This window comes from Palaemon carinicauda, chromosome 31 (assembly GCF_036898095.1).
Source record: "Palaemon carinicauda isolate YSFRI2023 chromosome 31, ASM3689809v2, whole genome shotgun sequence".
NCBI classification, from domain to species: Eukaryota; Metazoa; Arthropoda; class Malacostraca; order Decapoda; family Palaemonidae; genus Palaemon; species Palaemon carinicauda.
Window position 1 is genome coordinate 29,218,456 of NC_090755.1, and position 16,738 is coordinate 29,235,193.

At 34.0% G+C, this 16,738-nt stretch overlaps 1 pseudogene; it reads right to left on the reverse strand.

Annotated features, from left to right (window-relative positions):
• Nucleotides 1-270: 270 nt before the first annotated feature.
• Nucleotides 271-16,738, reverse strand: part of LOC137624374 (uncharacterized) — a 23,648-nt pseudogene continuing 7,180 nt past the window's right edge.

Consider the following 16,738-nt stretch of genomic DNA (forward strand, 5'->3'; position numbering starts at 1 on the left):
ATATAAATATATATATATATATATATATATATATATATATATATATTGTATATATTCCCTTGAAAATTTTTTTGCTTTCAGATACTACAAACGTAGTACATTCTTTTTTTTTTAGAACTTGCTATCCAACTACCATAAATTCTAAGCGTCTTAAAATTTGAGCGAATTTCTTCTAAATAAAGATGTTACCTTTCTTGAAGACTATAATGGCAACTCCCTCCTGTGAGTGCTGGAGAATCAATCTCTCTCTCTCTCTCTCTCTCTCTCTCTCTCTCTCTCTCTCTCTCTCTCTCTCTCTCTCTCTCTCTCTCTCTGAAACATTTTCGTCGTGGACATCTTTAAATAGTAGAATTGAGTTCAAGATAAAGTGCACATTACAAGTAAGAGAACCCTTTTTCTTTATGATGGTATTCTGTGTAACCGTTGGAACAGTTTCTTATATCACGAGATGACGCGAAGACTGTGATGTTGACGGAACTTTACGCAGCTTACCTTAGCAGAAAGTGTTTTACAGCTTTGTGTGTTTTTAGTTTCATTCTGAATTTTATGGGCCTCTGCTTTGAGGTTTAATGGAAAATTCGTCTTTGAACCAATGCCAGTCTGTCATAATTGGCAGAGGTGGTGATCAATTACAATTTATATTTAGTGAATGTGTTCTAGCTCTTTTTGGTAGATGTGCAACCCGTTTTTAAGAAATTCGTTCTATTCACGCTATACATTATGTTATGATCAAATGAAGAGATCCGATTGCAAGAAGCTTTCTTTCTGCAGAACATTCCGTATTTAAATTTTTATTCATAAATTTACACTTTGCGTATTTGTTTTGTTGTATGTAGCAATCATACATTTTCATTATTCAGGGTCCGTGTTTTGAATCTGAATTAGAAGTGGATCCCCTTCAAGAGAATTCTTTTTTTCATAAAAGCTGGGGACCAATTAATAACAGAGAAAGAAAAATCGGTACTTGCTTTGTACTTCCATTATAGTATGAATGATTTCGTTATGGTTGTGTCTTATAATACTCTGATCCTTTGTGGCAGCTATGTTATAGCTCTCCAGATTAATCAGACGAAACTTTCAATTCGATTAATTGAGTACTTGAAACTGTATATTCTAGAAGAGCTGTTGAGGTTATGTGTTATTCATTGTTGTATGATGATAGTCACAGTGTGACATTAAACTTGATTTTGTCACAATAAATCATATGTTATTAAGGAAATAAATATACTATGGTGTAAGTTCCCATCAATCACCCCATAAGAAAGGAGTCCCTTAGCAACACTGGCCTCAAATCAATATAGAGAAAAGATCTAAGCTTGAGATGAAACGGTTGTGCAAATTAGAATATTGACTATCAATGGGAATTTGTACCAGATTTCAAGGGTCTGGTATAAACGTCAGTGGATCGTAAAGAGGCACTTGGCGAGGGATATGTTTATACCCATCCATTCATTCCGGTCTTATCTGAACAAAATTCCAGAACAAAATTTAACTTTCGTGGTGACTATCTTATGTAGGAAGACCCTAATTTTGAAGGATTCTCATTTTCTGGAATACGTCCAGGAGCTGGTCCGATGAATTGAGGCAGTTAGGAAATAGTTTATCGCAGTTCCCTCCGTCGCGTCCCAGGTCGAGTGCTGTTTTGTAAGCGTCGAGGCCTTTCCACGAGTTGTCCCCATCTCGCTCCGGTTTTGTATTGGATAGACTGCAAAATTTGGACAGTTTTATGTAGGTATAACTTTTACAAGGCATTTTCTCATGGTATTACTGTATACACAGGTAGGATACACTCCTGGATATACGCTATATGCATATTAAATGTTTAATTTTCATAATTTCTATAATAAGTATGACTACTTTAAAAATTTGTAGCCAATGTCCTTTTGAAGAGAAATAATATAACTGACCTTAGAACCCTGAGAAGAGCCTTAGCATGCCCTGTTAGGGAAACCTCTGGTTTGTTACCGAGGGCGCAAACTAGCTGGAGACTGCAGCCAGTGGTGTCCCTATCCAGAGCCATCTGGAAGAGCTGGCCTACAAGGGGGGTCCAATTCATTGAAGGGCTCGACCTCACCTTCTACCTGCTTGTCAGCCTGACGGCGTCGCCTGCGGCCGAAGAACGGGAAGCCATTGTTGCTGTCATGAGGATATTGGGAAGAGGTAATTTAGTTGGAGCGCTGTTTGGGTCGTTAATTGATTGTGCCTTTTTTTATAGAAAATATCCTCGTGGAAATATTTGAATGATTTGGTTATGCAAATGGCTAAATGGGAAAGAAATTACTGATAGAGGTATCTGATAAGAAAATATCCCCTTTATTATACAGCAATTTTTAATTCATTTTCATGTTACAATAATGCGAGATGTGATTCAAAAGCTTTAGAAAATAAAGTGAAATTATATCTCTTCATTGTAATTTATGATATAGTGATCCACATACATCAATGCAGGTATGAATCCTGATGCCACCACAATACTTACAATGGCCTATTTCCTCCTCTGTACTGGTTACCGGAATTGAGAGCAGTCTGTCTTCCTACATGGTAGGCCACGCCACTGGCCAGGAGGACGGCGCCAAGGCCGAAGAGTGCCTGGTTATTGATGGACACTGTGGCACTCTGGGGCGATACCTCCTGCACGAGTAACGCTGACACTATCACCAGCACCGTTACGGCCAGAGATGGGGTTTTCGTTCGCATCTGTCGAAGGAAGTTCAAAGCTTTTAGATACTGAATCTCTCTCTCTCTCTCTCTCTCTCTCTCTCTCTCTCTCTCTCTCTCTCTCTCTCTCTCTCTCTCTCTCTCTTTTGTATAACGTTAACATGTCTTCCTGAAAAATAGGTTCCAAATTTATCGTTTAATATTGAAACGATGGTTAATCAACTAAATATTCCAGAGTTTTCACATCTTTTCGGAGCTGAGAACACCCAGTATAAATTGATATTTAACAGTTAAACTAGTGTCTTTCACCGTAAGGTTGTTTACTTTTTGAACTTAGTCCGAGGCCGAGCAAGCTGTAAGTCAGTTAGCTTGTGCTCTTGTGGTGATCACTACACTTCGTCCGACAAGATTAAAACGCTGTACGTCTGGGACTTGAAACGTATGTATGCAGTTAATTGAAATATTTCTTTAGTACTTAAACTGATTAAAAATTGTCTTGATTGGTGATCAATCTATTCTGAAGTGTTTTAATTATTTCTTGTTGCCTTTTTCGAGTATTGTTCTCCTCTCTAGTCTTGAGCTGCTGAATCTCATATTAATTTGTTAGAAAGAAACTTACGGTCTTTTAGATATCTTATTCCTGATCTAGATATCAATCTCTGGCACCATTATTCAGCTCGTTATGCATGTTACATAAGATTTTTCATAATTCTGACCATCCTTTACATTCAGATCTTCCCGTAATACTAGGTATGCAGTTAATCCTAATAGTCAGGCCTTCTCCATCATGAGGCTTAATACTACAGTATACAGTATTCTAGAAACTATTCCAGCTGTGACCAAGATGTGGAATGATCTTTCTGACCAGATAGTTGAATTTGTAGAACTTAAAAAATTCAAACATGCAGCTAATGTTTTCATTTTAATATTGGTAGGGTTCTTAAAATGTTATTTTATGAAATGAGGTGCGAAAAGAATGATTTAGATGTACTTTGTAATTTTCTCTATTAACTTGTAACCATGTCTAGGTTGCTTAATATGATACATTAATTTCTAGTATTTACTATAAGAAATTCATCTTACGAATAAAAATCGTTGAGCATATGCAACGTATTTACTCACGTTTGTTTTAATGCATGTCTATAGTAATGAGCTGAACAATTAATCAACCATTGTAGTAGTTTTATTAAAATTGCCATTACATAGAGTATCGTGCATTCAACTCTCTCTCTCTCTCTCCTAAGGGCACAAGTTTTCCTGATCGTCAAACACGTGCGCGGTAATTGTATTTGCAATCATCAACGCAGTACACAAACAGCTGTTTACACATCGATCGTAGCAGTGTGGGTGTGCGTACGGTCGCTAATTGAAAGACCTTTAGAAATATAACTACTACGAAGCAGTTATGTTCTGTTGTTATCTAGTAACTCATTTAGGTTTGTTTGATCAAGATACCGGAGTCTATTTTCGAAAATCACGACAAGGTCAAATGGAAAGAAAGCCAAAGAGAACCGAGAGGAAAGCAAAGCAGTCATGGGTGAAGTGGGGTTTCGTTAAAAGAGTCGCTGCTGACAGCCTTATGGATTGCTGTGGAATCTTTACACACTTCTGGTCATCAGGTTTCGCTCTGCAGGGTACTCGGCATTTATTTATAGAATGTAATGCTGTAGTTCACATGAATTATCCACTTAAAAAATAAGAAAATTTCCAATATCTAGATAAAAGATTACACGTGAAAATAATAACTTTTCCAATATATTATTAAAAGACTTCTTGCAATAGTCCTTCTTCTCAAGTAGGAGGTAGTTACAATCTGGTGGAAGCATATTTGAAATCTCAAAAAACCTAAGTTTTTATCCATCTTGGCTCTGATAACTATAAAGTACGCATTTCCTACTTAACCTTCGTGGATACGATTGCCTTGATGCAGTTTGTACACTGTATAGCCACTCTTAAAATATTTTGGATATTCAGTCCTGATACTTGTTAAGTCATAATCCATATTTCAAACTTTATTCAAGCTTACGCCATTGGACAGTTGTAGAACAACATTTGGAGACAATGTTTATTAGTAAGATCTAATGACAATGCCAAGGATATTTTTTTTATCACCAAAATTTATGTAAACACACAAGAGCGCTATACATAGTTTTCTTATTTATATTAGTCCACTTCTCCAAACGGTCCTGATTTTAGTTTTATGGTTGAAATGGGATGCAGTCAGACTTGCACGTCGGATACCTGCAATGATGTTTACATTTCTGACGTCATCTGTAATAGACGTTAGTTCAGCCAAGTCACGTGATAAGAGTGATTTCCTGGAGAAGTTGTCTCATGTGGTTAATTGCTTCATTGGTCTTGATGCCTCTAGGTAGGAATGTTCCCAGTTTGTCGAGAATGTAATTAGATTCTCTCTCTCTCTCTCTCTCTCTCCTCTCTCTCTCTCTCTCTCTCTCTCTCTCTCTCTCTCTCTCTCTCTCTCTCTCTCTCTCAATAGTAAAGGTGAGAAATACGAAAGATCAAGTAGTGGAAAACGATATAGGTTAATTTTGTTTGAAACCTACTCGTGAAAATAAGTTGTGTATGACCATACGTGCGAAAACACAAGCTGTCAAAACATTACTCAATTAATGTCCGCAACCTGATGCAACGCCTGTTGTGTGCGTGTCAGGTACTACCAAATGCTCGACCTCACAGATGGATTGCAGTTTACTTCACGTAGCGTAAGGGCGGATTTCGTTTGTGACTTTTGAAGGACGCTAACTATGATTGTAATGTCTATGGGAGGTTGATGTAGAATATGATATATTGGTCTCTAGACTATTTTCGCCTACTTCACTTCGATCATTGGCTAATTTTGATCATAAAATGGATTTTCGTCTTTGAAACATTTGAAGTTTTTATAATACATGCAATATACACACAAGCCAGGGAAGGCTTATTTGTCATAGTCCTTTTATCCAATTGTACCTTTCTATATTTCAGACCTCTCTCCTCCCTAACAAATATGAACAAATAAAAGGAGTTTTGATGTCTCAAAGACTTTAGTCCATCCGCGGAGACTTCATTTGTTCATTTGCTCATTTGCTCATTGGTAAAGCGATTTTGTTTAGGCATTTAGAGAGTTCTTGTGATCTTGACTTAATTTATTCTTGAACTCGTTTACCGTGTTACTATTTACTACATCCGTTGGAAGTCTATTCCAAGTATTTGCTATTCTGTATGTAAAGATATTGCAACATTGAGTGGTGTTGTATCTTTTTAATTCCAGTTTGTATCCATTACCTGGTGTCTGATTTGTGCTAAGCGTGAATAGATTGTTGTAATCTACATTTGTTATTCCTTTAAGAATTTTGAATGCTTCTGTTAAGTGTCCCTTTAGTCGTCGAGTTTTTTTTTAGATCAAATGAGCTTAGACATTTCGTCCTCCGTCAGTTTTGGAACAAGTTTGGCGACCCTGGCTTGTACTGACTCCAATCTATCTATATCCTTCTGAATACTTGGAGACCAGAATTGGACTGCATTTCAAGTAGAGAGAGAGAGAGAGAGAGAGAGAGAGAGAGAGAGAGAGAGAGAGAGAGAGAGAGAGAGAGAGAGAGAGAGAGAGAGAAGCAGGCAGGCTGGCTGGCTGGCTTGTATTGTAATTATAGCTCCATAGTCATTATCTAATAATATAAATTTATAGTTTTAAATAGTTTAGAAATTGGCTGTAATTGCACAATAATTTTACTTATCGAATCTCTAGTTCACACCCAGGGTTCGAGGTTACTTCCTTTTAATCTTTAGTTCTCATATTGTCTAGCTTTCTTTGGATCGTTCAAATGTAATTAACTATTAAACTTTAAGTTATATATATATATATATATATATATATATATATATATATATATATATATATGTATGTATATATATATATATATATACACACACACACACACACACATATATATATATATATATATATATATATATATATATATATATATATATATATATATATATATATATATCTGTTCGTATTTATGTGTATTAATGTATATGTCTATCCATACGTTAAGAGAGGAGAAGACTTAAGGCTATGAGTTTTTATTTAAAGAATGCTATGCAAATTTTAGAAGAACGTATGTACACCCCCTGAATTACTTTTTGTGGCCTGGGTGGTAAAGTCTACCTTTGGCAGAGCATTTAATCAACTGAAACCCAGATGGAGGGCACAAAAATGATAGAAAAGGGCATAGATTAGACTAGAAAGCGATAAAAATGTACGGAGAAAAGTCACAATTTTGACTGGTGAAAAAGAAAAATATATTTTTTTTTTATGTAGATCCTGACTCCTTAAGAGAAAAACTTACGTAAAAGAGTTAATGGTGATTAACTAAAGTATAGAACTCGTCCGACATTTGGCACTTTTGTTGATAACGTAATATCTGACAAAAAGAGGCTAGTCCAAAGGTCCACACCACGCCCTTTTCTGTGCCACATAATAATCTCCATAAGCGCCTTGTAAACACCACATTATGTGTCCGAGTTGTCTTATAACTAGCTTTATTTAACAATGACATCATCGTTTTGACAATGTAATGTTTTCTTGTGGAAACACATTTCAAAATCTTTAACTCCTAGTAATCAGTCAAAAGGTTTTGGTAGTTTCTGCAGTCACATTCGGCACTATATTGCACAAAAAATATTTTTTAGTTGTATGTCTTTTTATCTTTTGTTATTGTTATTATTATTATTCACATATAACTTTCATTAAGATCAGATTACTTGCGTAAAGTTCCACAGAAGAGAAACCCCATAGAGAAAAACGGCATAGGTATCTGTCAATGGAAAGCTATTTAATTACGAAATTTGTGTTTTTATCGAGGTTAAATTGTGCAGGGTTGCAATTGAAGGGACCTTCCGGAAATAATTACTTTGTCATAACAACCTTGCGTATTGGAGAAAATTGTGTTTATTGTTTAGGAAATTGCGGATTTTCCTATTTCACAATTTAGAGCCACTTTTCTTTACTTTTCTTTTTATTATCTGAGGTCTGTGCAAGTAAGACATATAACTGCGAAACCCATAACTTTGGTATTAGGCAATTAATATAAAATTATCGAGACTTGAATTCGTCGTTCATCTTTTTTAACTTCATAGATATTTAGGATATGCGCTGGAAGATGCTTCCATTTTTCATTTGAATTAAGGTATATCTATACCCAATTTTTTTTATAATGAGACGCATTTGTAGCGACTCGCAGTGGTGCCCTTTTAGCTCGGAAAAGTTCGCTGATTAATTAGAATTATCTTGTTCAACCAATCAGCGATCAGGAAACTTTTCCGAGCTTAAAGGGCACCCCTGCGAGTCATTGCAAATCTGCCTAACAAAAAAGAATTGACTATAGTCACAGGAGCCTCTTATCAGTAGACTAATGGATATGGGTCTTAATTTTTGTTGAAGGTCAAATGACACTCATCATAATTTATCCTTCCTATTCTGTTGTTCATTCCTTTGTTTTAGGATTTTATCATTGATATGAGGTCATTATAATAATGATCTAATTTGAATCCTGTAAGTACATTAATTGAATAGTACGTTTTAACAAAAATATCCTTTAGTATCACATAGTGCATTAACATCATTATTAGGCAATAGTTTTCATTTAAATGAACCCAACATATGAAAAATAAATAGTCTTCGGTATGAAATACATCATTCCACATTTTCTCTTTTTATAAACTTTTATTCAATTTGATGTTTATTATTTGTGAAACTATTGGTGGGTTATATTAATTCCCGAAGGAAACCAGAGGTCTACCATTTCTAAACTAAGAGGGAAATAACAAAATGATAGTAACTATTGCACCATAATGATAGTAGGTCAGACATATTGAAAGTCATTACAACTGATTAAAGATAAATGTTTGAATTAAATGTTTTGATCAACTGCCAGAGTATCGTTCGTTCCATCACATCCTTAGTCATATAGTATCAATCATTTCTTTGTTCCCTTGCTTTTTATGGTAATAAATTTGTGCACAAGCAAAAGTGTACTTTTCCCAAAATAGTGGGTGTCGTTTTGCATTCTTTTAGATGGAGGGTGAACCCCGATATGTAGTAAGCTTCCACAACATTGGCTACCAATTATACCTGCACAGAAGGCTCATTACCTGGTTATCGAGCCCCTAAACACTTCGTTATTCATCTCATGCATGCATTACACACACACACACACACACACACACACACATATATATATATATATATATATATATATATATATATATATATATATATTAATATAGTATATTTACCACACACACACACACACGTATATATATAAACATTTAATATTCACAACATAAGGGCGAGGTTGTTAGCCCTACGATATGTGATTTAATAATGGCCACTTTATTGTCTACCCGATTAAATATTGGTACCGATGTATTTATAAGTGAACTTGTAATTCATGGAGTTCGTCAGTAAAGCTTGTTTATATCATTAATTTCTGGAGTAAATTCCACGAATGGAATAATAATCCACGAGTGCTTATACTATTTGAAGACGTTGGAGACATAACGAAAATAAAACATTCCGTTTGGGAGAGTACCAGACGTTAATTTTGAAGTTATTTACTTCCTTGGAGAATAAAGAAGCTTTTTAAGAGAAACTTGTTTGCTTGAAAACCATTGACGTTGTTTCATGGGGGTAACATCTGTTCTGTTAATTCTGCATTCCGTCTCTTTTATAAGTTTGTTTTGGCAAGAAACTCTTTGTCTCCTATTAAATTTGGAATGTCTTAGTGATGTTTGTTTGAGAGAAGTTTGACAGCGTTAAATTTAAGTGGAGTAGTTTTTTACAAGTTCCGCCTACTTATCCATTATTTCATTTCTTTATTTTTACAGGTGGGGGTGTCAAGTAGCATAACACTGGTGGCAATGAAATGTGTAGATTATCACGAAGCGTCACGATGAACTGTAATGGAATGAGGTATGTCTAGTGTGTGTGTTCTTGTAGACATGTAGTTTATGAATTGTAATAACGATCATTTTTTGTAGTTATTTCTTTGTAACCATGTATTTAGTAGAACCGTCTCTGCTTTTGATAAGATGTGTAACAATCTGGTTCAGTACCACACCAAAATGTTACTTGCAGGTCTTGCCTGTCCTGATAAACTAAATGCACTAGTGTGGCCCCACAAGATGGGGATAAATTTCACGAGTTTAGATAGTGTACACGAGCCAATTGTGGCTTATGAGTTTTTACTTCTAGTTATGTAACACCCCAATACACACCAATATTGCGGCGTTTTTAAAACAGTTTTGACAACTGTTAAGGGTCAATTTTCTAAAATTTTAAATAATGATATGCTCTTGTAAAGAATCTTTTTGTAGACTGTTATTTTTAGTTACGGTTCACCAAGCCTCAAAATTAATTGATTCAAATTTATCAGTTTGCCTCGAGTCTAGTTCTAGTATTGCTTATAAGTATCGAAATGCTAAATGGCTTAAATGGGATGGTATAACATTCTCAAGAAAATTTTTGTCTTGATTTGTCAGTAGTTTAAGAATGTATATATTGAATTATCAGAAATGTTCCAGCAACTCTTATACAATTATTAGTTCAAGAGAGACATTTTGCCGATCACTGTGAACGACGCGATGACGTAAAAAGATCTTTCAGACATAATTGATGGTTTATAGGCTTCCTCAGCTTCCGCAATACAGTACCAGTATTTTGTTCTATTACGAAAGGATCTCTTACGAGGCAGTTTTCTGACACTTGATAGATTGTCTAGATTATTTCCGATCTATTCTGCGGTATTCTTGCTCTATATAACTTGAAATAGCTTTTACGAGATAGGAAAAGTTTCAGTTTCTTACCACAAGATTTCATATGTTTGCATCTACTGGTGTAATTTTGAAGTGTCAAAAATGTCAAGCACAATGATAGAGATTATTGTCGTGATGTTGATAATTTTAAAGACTTCAGAAAATACAAAAGTGCAAAAATAAAAACATTGATAAAAATAGGATGTGAATCAGAAGATGCAAATGGTTCTTAAGACCTCATTATGCACAAATGTCATCACAGCAAGCAGTGCCATCTCGCGACGAATTTAAACGCCAGTGAATTGTTGCGACAGATTAGATAATCGTCCTTCAAATTGTTAGTTTAAAAGAGCATCAGCCGGGATGACTCTCTCTCTCTCTCTCTCTCTCTCTCTCTCTCTCTCTCTCTCTCTCTTTCTCTCTCTCTCTCTCTCTCTCTCTCTCTCTCTCTCTCTCTCTCTCATTAACTTCGTTTAATTCCTTCTTCCTGTCAAATGAGCAACGGCAGAATGCTGAACACCTGAAGGTCGTTATGTCATGCGAAAGGGATAGTGTCGCCGGGTTCGCGTGACGCGTTAATGTATTGTTTTGTAATAATGACGGCTTTTCTCTGTTTGCTGTCATTATAGTAATAGCGGACTGTCATTGTTGTTGCGGGAAGAATGGTGCCAATGATCAGATTATAGTTTATACCAATGTCAGAAAGGATTATTATGATTATGCTTAAGCGTTTTATCAAATACTATACATTGTATTTATAGTTTTTTTATTTTGTGCTTGTAATTCTCTCTCTCTCTCTCTCTCTCTCTCTCTCTCTCTCTCTCTCTCTCTCTCTCTCTCTCTCTCATTCAGAGAAAAGCACCAATCAACAGCGACACCTAAACAGTAGCATTGTGAGTACCCTATTGTAGTCGTGGAGTCTATTGTTAAGTTAAGGTTTTGGTGTCTATATAAGGGTGTATGGAACTGGATAAGTTTATTACCTTGCAAAATAAGGTGGATTTAATACGGCTTTCTAAAAGAACCTGACGACATAATTTCACAGAAATCTTCAATTCTTTCAGCAGACTTTCATGTTAATGACGGCCTTAATCTTATTATCATGCTAGAGCCTCTCTTTCCTATAAAATCATCGCTTCTATCACCATTGCAAAAATTATGTGCAGTGGGTATATGTAAGAGTAAAATTGCAAACAAGTTATGTAATTAATTTAGATTAAGTGAACATGCGTTCTTAGTTTTCCTTGCAATCTGATCTTCATCTTTTTACTTGTTCTATATAGTTTCTTCAAATATATCATAAGGAAAGTCTTTTTCCTGAGAGAGAGAGAGAGAGAGAGAGAGAGAGAGAGAGAGAGAGAGAGAGAGAGAGAGAGAGAGAGAGACACCCTCTATACGTAAATATTAATTATTCTCAGTTACATACCTAGATTTTTTTGCATTTGGCTCTCTACCCTTTCCTTTAGTTAACGGAAATATCTTCTATGGAAACTAATAAAATTTCGAGAAAATAAAAATCATAAAAAGATAACGGTTAAGGTACAAAGACAGTGGACTGCTGCTTTTAGCGGTAGATGAAAATTTTTAAGAAATGCTAAACAGCTAACAAACAGATGATTTCGTTATATTGGCTGTTTCCTCGACTAATTTCTTAACGTCTACAAAGTCAAGACCAAAGTTGTTCACACACACATATTCCTCTTTGGGCACACGCTCTCTCGTTAGGATTCAAGATACATACACACACACACATACATATATATATATATATATATATATATATATATATATATATATATATATATATATATATATATGTGTGTGTGTGTGTGTGTGTGTGTGTGTATACACACTATATGTTTAATATACAGTACTGTGTATAACATCTTCGTCAGCCGTAACTAGTCCACTGCAGGACAAAGGCCTCGGACATGTCCTTCCACTCGAGTCTGTTTAAGGTCTTTCTATGCCCGTCAATACTAAATAAATTTTCTTAGCTCATCAATCCATTGTCTTCTCTTCCTTTCTCTGCTTCTTTTCCAGTCTCTAGTGACCCATTCTGTTATTCTTAGTGTCCATCTATTATCTATCATTCTCATTATATGTCTTGCCCATGTGCATTTCTATTTTTTATATGTTGTTAGTATATTCTCCACTCAATTTACTCTCGTATCCATATTGCTCTTTTTCTGTCTCTTAGTGTTAGTCCTATCATTGTTCTTTCTACTGTATAGCTCTTTGAGTTGTAACTAGCTTATGTTCTAAAGCTCTAGTAAGACTTAGTTTCTGATGAACAAGTTAACCCTTGTTGGACCATCTGGTTAAATGATTTTCTTTTTAGAGAAAGTGGCATTTTAATTTTTTTTTTTTTTTTGGGGGGGGGGTCATTTTACGTTTCATAATATTTTATTTATCAAAAGCTCTCCATCCCATACTTATCCTTTTCATAATTTCGATCTCATGTCCTGGGGAAACACTTTCTGTCCTAAGTACAAGTATTTGTATTTTCATTGCGCATTGCATTATCTTAGATTTACTCATATTCATTTTCAGTCCTACATTTCTGCTTTTTCTATTCAAATCTTTTATCATCTTTTGCAATTCCTCCCATGACTCGCCAAACAACTAGCCTATGTTAAAGGTAGTAGGTTGGCCAGGGCACCAGCCATCCGCTAAGATACTACCGCTAGAGAATTACTGGGTCTTTTGACTGGCCAGACCGTACTACATTGGATCATTCTCTCTGGTTACGGTTCATCTTACTTTTGCTTACGCATTCACAGAATAGTCTAGCCTATTCCTTACATATTCTCCTCTGTCCTCATACACCTGACGACACTGAAATTACCAAACAATTTTTCTTCTCTAGGGGTTAACTACTGCAATGTAATTATTCAGTGGCTACTTTCCTCTTGGCAAGGTTAGAAGAGACTCCTTAGCTATGGCAAGCAGCTCTTCTAGGAGAAGGGCATTCTAAAATCAAACCATTGTTCTCTTGTCTTGGATAGTGCCATAGCCTCTGTACCATGGTCATTCACTGTCTTGGGGTAGAGTTCTCTTGCTTGAGGTACACTCGGGCACAGTATTCTATCTTATTTCTCTTCCTGTTTTTTTTTTTAAAGTGTCTATAGTTTATAAATGAAAAATGTATATCAATGTTGTTAATGTTCTTGAAATATTTAATTCTAATTGGTAATTACTTCTCTTGTAATTTCCTTATTTCCGTTCCTCACCAGGCTATATTCCTTGATGGAGAACTCTGGCTTATAGCATCCTGCTTCTCCAACTAGGGTTGTAGCATAGCAAATCATATTAATAATAATAATCTGCAAATCTTAAATTGGTAACGCATTCCCCATTAATGTTAATTCCTATATTTTCATAATCTATACTCTTAAAAATTTAGTCATGCTATGAATAATTTGAGAGATGGGGATCTCACTGTGCAACTCCTTTCTCATATGTATTATTTAACTATGTTAATGTAGTTTATGTTGATGTAGTTTTAGGATTTCTGTACTGATCTTTCAAGTGTACTAACATAAGATTCATCTATTCTTTGTCTTTGAAAATCTTTCCAAACTGCTGAAGTTATAACAGAATCAAAAGCTTTCTCCGTCTGTAAATGCTATAGATAGTGGTTTGTCTTACTCTGTAGGTTTTTCCATTAGTTGATTAATTACATGGATATGGTCAGTTGTTGAATATCCGCTTTTAAAGCCTGCCTGCTCTCTTGGTTGATTAGTCTATCTGTCTTTCTATTCGTCCTAATGTGATCGATGTAAATATTTTATATATTACCGAGTATAAACTTATTGGGCTGCAATTTTTCAGGTCTTTTGTATCTCCCTTTTTGTGAATTCGTAGAATGATGAACTTTTGGAAGCTGTAGGTATAGATAATTCTTGCAGACATTTGGTGTAGAGTTCAGCCATTTTTACTACTATGAAATATCTTCCATCTATTATTAAATGAATTGTTAGGCCATCTTCTCCTGCTGTTTTGCCTCTTTTCATGCCTTTTAATGTTCTCTTTACTTCTCTTACTGCTAAGTTTGGCACCGGCTCTGGTGTTACATTATTTCTGTTGGCAAAGTCATTTCTCATATCACTATAGTTTTTGACAGTTCTGCTAATTCTATTTCATGTCGCTTAGAGTTTATCGTAATTTTCAATCTTTTCTCCATAAGGTTTTTGTAGTTTTTTTGATAGTTTTCTTTGATCTTGTTTAAGAACTTTTCCTTGCACTTATCTTTTGTGCTGATTCCAATACAAATATTGTTAAATTACTGTTTATTTCTTCCTTACTCACTTCCATTTCTTCATGTAGGTGGGAGTACTTATTTTATATTGCTAAACTAAACTCTATCAGATTTTACTCTTATTACAAGAGTTATTACAAGAGTGATTTTCTTTCTTGAAATTAGTTTTCCTCTTTCTGTCTTTAGATCTAAAATTTTGCTTTTGATCTTTGTATGGTCGCTTGACTTTTACTTGCTTAACACTGTTACAACTTTAACTAAATTAACGTTTTTACTGAGAGTAAAATCTATTTTGTTTTCGTTTCTCCATTTTAGCTTCTCCGTGCCCATGTTCTATGTTCCTTTTTATAGAGAGGTGTTCATAATTTTGAGATTGTACAAGCATGTCTCCTCTCTCATTCCTTGTGCCTACTCCAAATTTACCGCCAGTGGGCGCTAACACGGAAGGTTGTGTCACATATAGTAAGTGTGGTTGTGTGTATAAACAACTTGGATTAGAAATTTTTAGCGATTCAAAATATGAAGTTCTCGTTTTATTATGGTTTTGATAAATAAAACGCCAAAGTGTGTTTGGGACTTTGACCGTGAGCCTTTAGATGGAAACGAATGTGCCGGATTTTTTTTTTTTTTTTTTTTTTTTTTGTAGAATTAGCAAAGTTCCATGGAAGTCTTTATTTTGAATTTGGCTTTTTGCATTTTTTAACTATATAATGAAATATAATTTCTATTAGATTGGGAAGTTTTATTAGTTAATTTACTTCGATGACTAGATGCTGCATTCACTGTAAATCTTCTGATGATCTCTTTATATAAGCATGTATAAATAAGCTCATGTGAAATTCTACGACATCCTTTGGTGAAATTTTTGTGATGTGCCAAAGGAAACAATGGCTTTAGATTCAGTAATTATACTTGCAGACTTCCTGTACTTCAAGATCTTTCCTGTTATTTAGGATCTGTTAATTACATTTCTGTTGTCAATGGCCTTGAATTGGAGGTGTGAGTTCATTAGAGGCATTTTAACATTTTCCCTTGAAGATTTGATCTTTGTTGTTAGAGACTGGTATGGAAAGTATGTATGAAGTAAATTGGGGCGAAACGTATATTCCTTGATGTTTACATGCTAATAGATAATGGTGATTAAGTTTTGTTCCGAAAAAATATATGTCTATAAATCTATATACATACCGGTACTGTATATTCATAAATTTATATACTGTTCACATACATTCTGATTCTTTAATATACGTTGATACACACGTATATACAATAGGCCTATATTCTGTATTTATAAACAAAAGTATGTACACACACACACACATATATATATATATGTGTGTGTACATATTTATGGATACGTATATATATGCGCATATATATATATTTATATATATATATATATATATGTATATATATATGCATATGTATACATATGTATATATATGTTTATATATAATATACGTATATACATGTATATATATACAGATATATATACACACACATATATATATATATACACACATATATATATATATATTTATATATATACATATTTATATATATATATATATATATATATATATACACATATATATATACATATATATATACATATATATATATATATATATATATATATATATATATATATATATATATATATATATGTATATATATACATATATATATATATATATATGTGTGTGTATATATATATATATATACATATATATATACGTATGTATATATATATATATATATATATATATATATATATATATATATATACGTGTATATATATATATATATATATACGTGTGTGTGTATATATATATATATATATATATATATATATATATATGTATATATATATATATATATATATATATAGTTGTTCCTTGGTTAAATTAATTCTATATGCGCATTATTGTTCCTCTCTCGGTATATAATTTTGATTCGTTCTTCCCCATGATTCTCCCGTGACCTAGCCCATGTTTTTCC